The sequence below is a fragment of the Phascolarctos cinereus genome, unplaced genomic scaffold (assembly GCF_003287225.1).
Source record: "Phascolarctos cinereus isolate Bilbo 61053 unplaced genomic scaffold, phaCin_HiC Scaffold_2;HRSCAF=192, whole genome shotgun sequence".
NCBI classification, from domain to species: Eukaryota; Metazoa; Chordata; class Mammalia; order Diprotodontia; family Phascolarctidae; genus Phascolarctos; species Phascolarctos cinereus.
Window position 1 is genome coordinate 36440834 of NW_027555625.1, and position 11558 is coordinate 36452391.

Consider the following 11558-nt stretch of genomic DNA (forward strand, 5'->3'; position numbering starts at 1 on the left):
GCAATACTACGTCTATACTCCCAAAGAGATCAAAAACAAAAAGTGGAAAAGAACTCATAAGGACAAAAATACTTCCAACAATTCTTTCTGTTACTGTAAAGGGATACCCATCAACTGAGAACATCTGATTATTTCATCAAAAAGAATATTATTATGCCAAAAGAAATTATGAAAAGAGTAGTTTCAAAGAAAATAGGAAGACTTATACAAAGCAATGAAAGAGGAAAATAGTAGAACTAAGAAAACAATTTACAAATGACAATACCATTTAGTGATCAGTCATGACTCTAGAAAACTGATGATGAAACATGCTACCCCATCTTCTGACAGAAAAGTAGCAACAAATTTGTGAATTTATTTTACATGACTATGCTTACTGGCTATAAATGCATTGTGTTTTTCTTTCTTTAATGGAGGTGCAAGGAGAGGGTAGGATTTAAGAGGCAGGGAACTAGAGATAGTGTTGTCAGAAAGAAAGAAAAAGATGCACAGAAGAGAACAGAAGGAAGTTCAAAAAGAAAAGAGGGCAGCTTTGGAAGTCACATGTTGAATTTATTAGAAGAAAACAAGAAAACATCTACAACCAAATATCAAAGAAACATGCCATTTAGAGAGAAGCCCAACAAGAATTGCTACCCCAAAAAAGCTAAAGAAAATGTCTTCAAATGAGTAAAAAAAATTTTTTTATCACATATCAGTAGCAGAGAAAAAACTGGGGAAAGAAATGAGAGCAATACAAGAAAATTATGAAAACAGAATTAACAGCTTGGTAAAAGAAACATAAAAATAAAATGAAGAAAATAATTCATTAAAAATCAGAATTGGCCAAGTGGTAAAAGAGGGACAAAACCCAAGAGAAGAAAAGAACTGATTAAAAATTAAAATTGACCAAGCGGAAGCAAACAACTCCATGAGATATCAAGAAATAATAAAACAAAGTCAAAAGACTGAAGACAGAATGGAAGAAAATGTGAAATATCTCATCAGGACAGTGACCTGGAAAGTAGATGGAGGCGAGATAATTTAAGAATAATTGGACTACCTGAAAGCTATGATCAAAAATAGAGCCTAGATGTTATATTTTACGAAATCATAAAGAAAAACTGACCAGATATCTTGCAATAAGACAGCAAAGTAGAAAGAGTTCCCATAATAAAAACTCCCAAGAATCCTACAGCCAAATGCCAGATCTCCCAGATCAGACAGAGAATCATGCAAGCAGCCAGAAACAGACTATTCAGTAGTAAGAAGCAAAGAAAAAGAAAGAAAAGAAAAAAGAAAAAAAAACCTGAGGAGGAACAGGGTAAAAAAAGAAAATAGAGAAGGAAAATCAGAAGAAAACAAGATGGCGAAATCAACACAGTAATCGTAAGTGTAAACATAAATAGACTGGATTGACATATAAAATGCAAGTGGAAAGCAAAATGAATCAGAAACCAGAATCTAACAATATATTCTTCACAAAAAACACATCTGAAAAAAGAAAAATACAGACAGAGTAAAAATAAGGGACTGGAGCAGAAGTTATTATGCTTCAGCTGAAATAAAAAAGAGAGGTGTAGCAATCAGGATCTGAGACAATGCAAAAGCAAAAACAGATCTAATTAAATGAGATACAGGGAACCTACATCTTGCTAAAAGGTACCATAGATAATGAATTCATAAAAACACTAAAAATATATGCAGCAAATAGCATAGCATTCAAAACTTTAGAGCAAAAGTAAAATGAGTTACAAGAAGAATTAGACAGCCAAACTATACCAGTGAGGGACCTCAACTTTCCCTTCTCAGAACTAGATAAATCTAACTATAAAATAGTTAAGAAAGAAGTTAAGGAGATGAATAACTTTTAGAAAAATAATCTATGACAGACAGACCTCTGGAGAAGACTAAATGGGAACAGAAAAGAATATATCCTTTCCTCCACTGTACATGGCACCTTCACAAAAATTCATGATGTGTTAGTGCATAAAAACCTCATAAACATGGTGAAGCAGAAATAATAAGTGCATAATACACTGAAAATCACATTCAATATAGGGCCTCTGAAGCACAGATTAAAATTAATTGAAAATTAAATAACCTGCTCTTAAAGAATGTGGGGGTCAAAGAACAAATCATATAATCCATACTTTCATTAATAACAGTAACAATGAGACAATATGCCAAAATTTGAAGGATGAAGCTAAAGAAGTATTTATGGAAAGATGCATATCTGTAAACTCTCACACCAATGAAAGAAAGAGGAAATCAATAAACTGAGTAACTAAAAAAAAAAACACTGAAAAAACAACCAATTAAAAACCACCATTAAACATAAAAACAGAAGTCTTAAAAACAAAAGGAGAAATTAACAAAATTGAAAGTAAAAAAGCCATTGAACTAGTTAATAAAATTAAGAGTTAGCTTAATGAAAAACCAATAAAGTAGATAAACCAGTTGTTAATTTCATTTAAAAAGGGGGGAAAAAGCAAGTCACCAATATCAAAATGAAAAGACTGAACACATCATTAATAAGGTGAAATTAAAGCAATTATTAGGAGCTACTTTGCCCAAATATATGCCAATAAAAAGGATGCTCTAAGTGCAATGTATAATTTTTACTAAAAAAAAAACCTACCCAAATTAACAAAAGAAATAGAATACCTAAATAACCCTAACTTAGAAAACAGAATTGACTAATCCATAAAGAAATATCCAAGAAAAAATTCCCAGGACCAAGCTGTTTTTCAAGTGAATTCTACCAAATTTTCAAAGAACAATTAATTCTAAAACTATATTAACTATCTGAAAAATTGGGTAAAGAAGGACTCCCATCAAATTCCTTCTAAGACCCAAATATGGTTCTGATAACTAAACCAACGAGAGCAAAAACAGAGAAGAAAGCAACAAACCAATTTCCCTAATGAATACAGAGGTAAAAACTTTAAATAAAGTACTAGTAAGAGATTACAGCAACACAGCATAAAGATCATATGCTGTAACCAGGCTGTACTCATACAACGAATGCAGGGCTGGTTTAACAGCAGGAAAACTATAAGCATAACAGATAATGCCAGTACCAAAAATAACAAAAGTCATGTGTTGAAATCACCAAATGCAGAAAAAGTTTTTGACACAATACAATACCTATTCCCATTAAAAACACTAGAAAGCATTGGAATACATGTAACTTTTCTTAAAATGATAAATGCCATCTATCTAAAATAAAAAACGATCATGATCTGTAATGAGGATAAACTAGAAGCCTTCCAAAGAACATCTAGGTGAGGCAAAGGTGGTCATTATCAACTTTTATTCAATCTTGTTCTAGAAATGCTAATTATAATTTAAAAAAAGACAAGACAAAGAAAATGAAGGTAACAAGTAAAAAAAGAAAAACGACTATCACAGTTTGTACATGATGAGAACTCTAGAGAATCAACTGAAAAACTAGTTGAAACAATAAAGAACTTCGCCAGTTAGAGGATATAAAATAAGCTCATGTAATCATGTTATATTGTGAAAGAAAAGACAGAAAAAGAAAAAAGAAAAGAAAAATAAAGAAAGTTTAAAAAGTATGCTTCAATCTGCATTCTGACACCATCAGTTCTTTCTCTGGGGATGGATAGCATTTTTCATCATAAGTCCTTCAGAGCTGTCTTGGATCATCGTATTGCTAAGAATGACTAAGTCATTCACAGCTGATTATCTAACAATATTGCTGTTAGTTTGTACACAGTACATTTCACTTTATATCAGCTCATGAAAGTCTTTCCAGGTTTTTCTGAGAGCATCCTGCTCATCATTGCTTATAGCACAATAGTATTCCATCATAATCACATATCACACACCACAATTTGCTTAGCCATTGCCCAAATGATGTATATCCCTTCAATTTACAAGTCTTTGCCACCAGAAAAGAGCTACCATAAAGTATTTTTGTCCATACAGGTCCTTTTCCTTTTTGTTTTTTATATCTTTTGGGATACAGACCTAGTAGTAGTATTCCTAGGTCAAAGGGTATGCATGGTTTTATAGCTCTTTGGGGATAGTTCCAAACTGCTCTGCAGAATGGTGGAATCAGTTCAAAACACCAACAAAGCATTAACATGCCACTTTTCCCACATCCCCTCCAACATTTCTCATTTTCTTTTTCTGTCCTATTAGCTAATCTACTTGGGATGAGGCAGTACCTCAAAATTGTTTCAATTTGCATTTCTCCAATCAATAGTGAGAGCATTTTTAAAAAATAAATCTATAGATAGCTTATAGGTAGATGTGAGCACTTCATTTGAAAACTTCATATCTTTTGATCATTTATAAGTTGGGGAGTGATTCTTATTTTTATACATTTGACTCAGTTCTCTATATGTTTGGAAATGAAACCTTTAATGAAAGAAATTTGCTTCAAAAATTTTTTCTGTTACTATTGCTAAATGTATTTCCCTCCATCCTATTCCCCCCAGTTTATTCTATTCTCTCTCCTTTCACCCTGTCCCTCCTCAAAAGTGTTTTGCTTCTAACAACCCCATTCCCCAAACTGCCCTCCTTTCTATGATGCTCCCCACCTCTTATTTCTACACCCAGTTGTGTATGTTATTCCCTCTTTGAGGCAATTCTGATGAGAGTAAGGTTCACACCCCATCCCAACTTCCCCTCTACCATAAAAGCTTTTTCATGCCTCTTTTATATAATTTACCCCATTCTATAGCTCCATAACCCTTTCTCCCAGTACATTACTTTCTCACCCCTTAATTTCATTTTTTTAAGATATCATTTCTTCATATTCAATTCACACCTGTGCACCCTGTCTATATATACTCCTAATTGCCCTAACAACAAGAACGTTCTTATGAGTTACAAGTATCATCTTCCCACATAGGAATGTAAACAGTTTGGCTTTAAGTCCCTTATGATTTCCCTTTCCTTTTAACCTTTTAATACTTCTCTTGAGTCTTGTATTTGAAAGCCAAATTGTCTATTCAGCTCTGGTCTTTTCATCAAGAATGCTTGAAAGTCCTCTATTTCACTGAATGACCATTTCCCCCCCTGAAGATTATACACACTTTTGCTGGATAAGTGATTCTTGGTTTTAATTCTAGATCGTTTGCCCTCTGGAATATCATATTCTAAGCCTGTTAACATAGAAGTTGCTAAATCTTGTCTTATCGTGATTGTGGCTCTATGATACTAAACTGTTTCTTTCTGGCTGCTTATACTATTTTCTCCTTGATTTGACTGAGCTCTGGAACTTGGCTATAATATTCCTAGGAGTTTTCATTTTAGGATCTCTTTGAGGAGGTGATTGCTGGTTTCTTTCAATGTCTAGTTTACACTCTTTCTAGAAAAAAAAGGCAATTTTCCTTGCTAATTTCTTGGAAGATGATGTCTAGGCTTTTTTGATCATGGCTTTCAGGCACTACAATAATTTTAAAATGATTTCTAGTGGATCTGTTTTCTAGGTCAGCTGCTTTTACACTGAGATATTTCACACTGCCTCCTATTTTTTCATTCTTTTGTTTTTGTTTATTGTTTCTTGATTTCTGAAAAAGACTTTAGCTTCCATTTGCTCAATTCTAGTTTTTAAACAATTCTCTTCAGTCAACTTTTGTACCTCCTTTTCCACTTGGGCAATTCTACTTTTTAACAAGTTCTACACTTCAGTGAATTTTCATGCCTCTTTTTCCATTTGGCCCAATCTGCTTTTTTAAGGTGTCATTTTCTTCAGTATTTTTTTTCTTGTCTCCTTTACCAAGCTGTTGACTCATTTTTCATTATTTTCTTGCATCACTCTCATTTCTCCTCCCAATGTTTCCTCTACTTCTCTTACTTGCTCTTAAAAATTCTTCTTGAGCTTTTTAATTGCCTGAAACCAATTCATATTTTTCTTGTAGGCTTCAGATGTAGGAGCTTTGACTTTGTTATCTTCTTCTGAGTGTGTTTTGATCTTCCTTGTCACCACAGAAATTTACTATGGTCAGAATTTTTTTTCTGTTGTTTGCACATTTCCCCAGTCTAGTACTTGACTTTTTAATCTTTGTTAAAGTGGGGCTCTGCTTCAGTAAGGAGGGCACACTGTAAGAAGCTTCAGGGGTTTTGTGCATATGTTTTCAGAGATACACCTAGGGAACTGTAAGTTCTCAGTTCTTCCAAGGTGGTATGATCTAAGGAGAGGTGTACTTACTACTCTCCCGGCCCGTGCTCTGACCTGTGAGTGTCTTGGCCCCACTCTCGGCCCCGCTCACCCCGTCACACTTCAGCCCAGGACAGAGAAAGGGAAGCTGGAACAAGCAAGCATGGAAGACGGGGAGAGAAAAGGGAGTGGAAGGGTCGTGGTTGGACGGAAGTCTAATCCTCCGGCCGTGAGCTTGGACAAATGTCCCTGAGAGGAAAACGGCCTCTCGGAATCTTAGTCTGGAGGCTGAGGCGCCTTCTGCGCATGCCTGGGGCTGCCCCCCCTCCCCGTCTGGAATGCCGCCCTGCCTCCTGCCTGCCTCTCCCCTCCCCGCCAGGAGCCCCGCCCCCTCCGCTCCTCCCTTCACCTCGTGAGTGGATTTCACAGCCCCAGAGCACACGGGGAGTCGCCAGGCGAGGGGTGCCAGACCTCGAGAGGCCCTGGGGCTCCCCCGAGGCTAGTCCATCCCACAGTCTCTCCCAGTCTGGCAGTCAGTCACACCAGGCCACTGCTCTAATGAAATGCTTCCTGTGTGCCTGCATCTTCCCGCGGGAAGTGACGCAAACACACAGAGAAACCACGGCTCTGAGGAGGGAGACCACGGGCTGGCGCGGGATACCCGGAGCTATCGCTCGCCCCCTGGGGCTTCCAGGAGGAGCAGGACACGAGTGGGCCCGGGGCAGCAGGAGAGGTCAAGAAGGCTCTGGCCACCAGCTGGGACCACGGGAGGACTGAAGGCTTTGCTTTGGCCTGGGCTGTGTTTTGGGAAAGCGATGTCGGGGAAAAGCCGAGGATCAAAGAAGGGCCGGGCCCTGTGTGGGGTCCGTGGGGCGAGGATCACGGACACGGGGAGAAGCAGAGCCAGGCAGAGCTCCCTTTGCATCCATTTCCTTGTCAAGGAGACTGACCTGAGGGAAAGCAGGAGACGTGGAGAGCGTTTGGCTGGGCCTGGGGAATGCCAGTCATCTGGTAGATGGGCTCAGTAAAACTCAGAGCTGAAGTTTACGTGGAGCTCACTGTGTTCCAGGCACGGCTGAGTACTTTACAAGGACTATATCATCTGGTCCTCACAGCAGCCCTGGGAAGCAGGTGCTGTTATATATACACTATTTTATAGATGTGGAAACTAGGGTGAAGCGACTTGCCCAGGGTCACACAGCTAGCAAGTGAACTTGGATTTGAGCTCAGGTCTGTAAGAAGTAACAGCAACAGTGTGACAAGTTTGATGCATAGCAGAGCCAGAACATGGGTACTTGTCTGGTGCTTGTCAAAGCAATATGATAATTATATGATTTTGCCAGAGATGAGATCACCCAGATGGTGAGCACAGAGGATCGTTGTTATGCCAAGCTCAGGGTGCAGCTTGCTTGCTTAGCCTTAGCTCTGAAAAACAGGGTGTCTCCAAATATCTTGACAAGATAAAGTCACTATATCTTGTAGAGCCAGTAAGGTTACTAGCAATAATTTAGCCTGGTACCCATCAGCCACCAGGACAGTCTCCCAAGCTCCTGATCTATGCTGCTACCATCCTGCATTCTGGAGTCCCTGCCTGGTTCAGTGGCAGTGGGTCTGGGACAGACTATACTCTCACAGTCATCACTGTAGAGACTGAAGATGCTGGACTGCATTACTATCAACATCATTACAGCTGGTCTGTCACAGTGATCCAGCCCTGAACAAAAACCTTTGGGGGAAGTTTGGCTGCTGTAGCTCAAGGGCACAGCCGCTCCCCCAAAAACCGTAGGTCAGAGCAGTGACTGCTCTCCAGTCAAGCCTGAGCTCAGTTGCCTCCCTTCAGCCCCCTCACCCATCCCAGGCCCTACCTTATTCACACATTACATTCTCCCAATTTAAGCTGAGAGTAATCCTGTTAGGCAATTTGGGTGTGCAAGCAAGGGAGATAAACAAGTGGGATTACTTGACATTCCCAGTCAAGTTGATATTGGAGAAGCCAAAACTGGTTTTATTAGAATTCTGGCTTATTTTTATCCAAGTCTCAAAACCTTCCATCCATGTTCTCACTCCTTCACTATTATTCAAGGTAAATCAGTAAGCATTTTCTAAGCATCTTCTGTGTGCCAGGCACTGTGCTAAGTGGTGCAGATACAACACTTGGTGCAGAAAGGGAAAATCAACTTTTGCTCCAAGAAGCTCAGTCAGTGGCGGACAACAACAGGCAACCAACTATGTACAGACAACATATAGACAGGATAAATAGGACTTAATCAGGAGAATCAGCTCTAGGATTAAGGGGGATGGAGTAAAACTTCTTGCTGAATGCAGATGAGATTTTAGGTGGGACCTGAAGGAAGTCAGGGAAGCCAGGAGATGAGGAGGAGCAATGAAAGAGTTCCAAGCATGCGGGACAACTAGTAGAAATGCCTGGAGTCAGGAGATAGATTGTTGGTATGTTAAAATGGTGCAGAAAGACTGGAAAGGTAGAAGGTAGCCAGGTTAGAAAACCTAACATTATTTTATATTTGATTTTGGAATAGGAAACCACTGGAGTTTATTGACTAGGGGAGGCTTACATGACCAGACTTTAGACAGAAGAGGATCGATTTAACTGCTAAGAAGGGGATGGACTGGATCAGGGACAGATTCTGATAGAGAGAATCAATGAAAAGGCTTTTGCAATAGCCTGGGTGGTGAGGTGATAGGGATAGGGACCAAGGTGGTAGCACTGTCAGAAGAGAGAAGGGGGCACATAAAAAGGATATTACAAGGGAAGAAATGCCAGGACTTAATTGATGATTAAACAGTCAGGAGTCAGGGGTCGAGGGCAACACCTAGGATGTAAGCTTGAGTTTGGACCCTACACTGGGCACTACTAGTGTGGCTTTGTGCAAGAATTTAGACTCTATGAGCACCCATTCTTCATCTGTAAAAAAATGAAATAAGTCTTTCTTATATTAATAACCAGTATTTAATATTGTGAAGATCCAGGCCTTTTTCCCTGTCTTATTTCCTTGTTTGATGCCCAGCATTTGAACGACATTACTGATGTGGCCAAAAAACTTACCCCACCTAGATCATCTTACCTGCCCATTTTGTTCAGCTCAAGCCAATATGAGTGGAAGTAGATCTTTATCTAGATTACCCAAGGCTGGGGGTGGTCTGGGTTTAGAGATAATGTCATTGTCCAAGAATGACATGATGTGACTTTCTTAGCCCCACTTTGGAGTGAGCCCACCTCTCTTTGTAAAGTCTATTTCTTTTTTTTTTCTTTTTTTGGCAAAGCAATTGGGGTTAAGTGACTTGCCCAGGGTCACACAGCTAGTAAATGTCAAGTGTCTGGTCTGAGACCAGATTTGAACTCAGGTCCTCCTGACTCCAGGGCAGGTGCTCTATCCACTGCACCACCTAACTGCCCCTAAAGTCCACTTCTCATTAATTGTTAAGCAATCAGAGTTGACTGCCACCCTCAGGAACACCCACTCTACCAAGGGCATATAAGCTGTGAGCCTGCACCTACTGGCATTTGAGAATGCTGCTGACCTATTTTATTAATTATCTGCTAGCATGATTAATGATATGATCAATAACCCTGGAACTATTGCTCTTAAACTTTATATGTGTCATTTCCAGCTCTAAATCAATGAACCTGTGCCAGAAGCCTGATGGTGTAGTGCACAGAGTGGTAGACCTAGAGTCAGGAAGACAAGAGTTCAGATGTAGTCACTAACTGTGTGAACTTGGGCAAGTCATTTGACCTGTTTGCCTCAGTTTCCTCTTCTGTAAAGTGGGACTAATAATAACATCTACCTCACAGGATTCTTATGAGGATCAAATAGGATAACATATGTAAAGTGCTTAGTAAACCTTTAAGTGTTAGATAAATGCTAGTTATTATTCACATTGATTTTCCTTTGTATTCTTCTTGCAAGAAGAAAAAATAAAGTGGCGGTATAAGCAACTTCTAATATAGTAACATAGGTGAAATCCTTCCAGTACTTTTTTTTTGCTGGAATAATCAATTTCCTGCTAGCTAAGTCTTTGCTTTTATTTTGTTGTTATATTTTAATGTTATATGTCTTATCCCTACCCCCAAAAGATACACACACACACACGAACACACTTCCCCCTTTCCTTATCCATAGCATGGCTGGGAATTATGAATATAAAATGTAAATAAATGTCTCCATAGCAATTCTCTCTGCTCCATCTCTTCTCTGAGGCAGATTGCTTTGATTTATAGACCAGAGTTGCTGCATTCCTCTTCTCCACCTCTTCCTCCTTCATTTTAAAAACTGTGAACTCAGCACTCCACAAGCATAAACGTTCTGATTCATAAAGAATACTATTAAAGCAATGGAGAGAGTCTGACTTTACTGAATGAGCCTCTAGTTAGACTAAGTATTGCTGTCCCGAAGAAACAATGGACAAATACATTTCCATGGGGAGCAATGCTCACTCTAGGAAGGACAATGGATGCTCTTGCTCCACTTTTCAGTACTTATTCCTAGAATATCCCAGTCTTAATTCAGCCACTTTGTACCAATAAGTGCACCTTTATCGGTCTCCTAACTTTGGGGCTCCTCCTCCCAACTGTACCAACTCCATTTGTCTTTTACTTTTACACCATCTCCAGTTTGTCTATTACATTTTAACCAAGCTGTAAGATGATGAATTGGTTAGCAGTACTCCACCAGATGTGAGAATATAGCTTCTGCACCCGCTTATGTGTCCGTGGTCCAACGCTTGTGACCACGAGTAATAAAATAGCTTTTGTTATGTCAGAAAAACACAAAGTACTGAGTTAATTCAACACTTTGATGCCCCTTGCCTTGCTCCTAGTCAGTTCTTAAGAAGATAGCACTTACCCCTGCTAGCTTCCTAGTCCCTCAAGCATGGAAACCTCTAGGACTTTTCATCTAGGCAGCTCTTTGGTGCCATCTTCTCTCCTCTACATCAAAAGCATTTCCTGTCCTTCACATGGCCGTGCAGATTTAGGCTTTCATCTCTTGTGGGCTATGGCATGTTCAGACTAAGTTACTTCCAAGGAAGAACCATTCAGACACCCAGGTAGTGTGATACCAAAGATCAACCCTGCAATGGCTAGCACATACTTTATCTTGCCTGGGATGTGGGCTGGGGATAGAAACACGGAGTTGAGTCTTTAAGTATTTCAGCTTCTCGTTGTATTTTCCGGTGGCTTTTATCTTGGGGGTTGTTTCTATTATCGTGGAAATTTAGCTCTAATTACTGTAGATCTAACACTTATTTTCTTTCTTTTTTCGATTCCAGTTTGTGGAAATCACCCACTTCACCATCTTGTGATCATGAAACTATACTTTAAGGGAGGATTGTGGGCCTTCGTCTTCTACAAGTTTGAGGGGCATGGAGTCATTGTTCAAGATGCCTTTCTTCTGTTGGATCCCAGAGAAGACACATAGAGCAC

The 11558-nt window shown here is 39.3% G+C and overlaps 1 long non-coding RNA gene across 2 annotated transcripts in view; it reads right to left on the minus strand.

Annotated features, from left to right (window-relative positions):
- LOC110202762 (uncharacterized) overlaps positions 1-6698 on the minus strand; it is a 46115-nt gene extending 39417 nt beyond the window's left edge. For both annotated transcript variants that reach the window (XR_013484447.1, XR_013484448.1), the window contains exon 1: positions 6525-6698. This is a non-coding gene — a long non-coding RNA (uncharacterized LOC110202762). The remainder of the gene's footprint in view (positions 1-6524) is intronic.
- Between the last annotated feature and the right edge of the window lie 4860 nt (positions 6699-11558).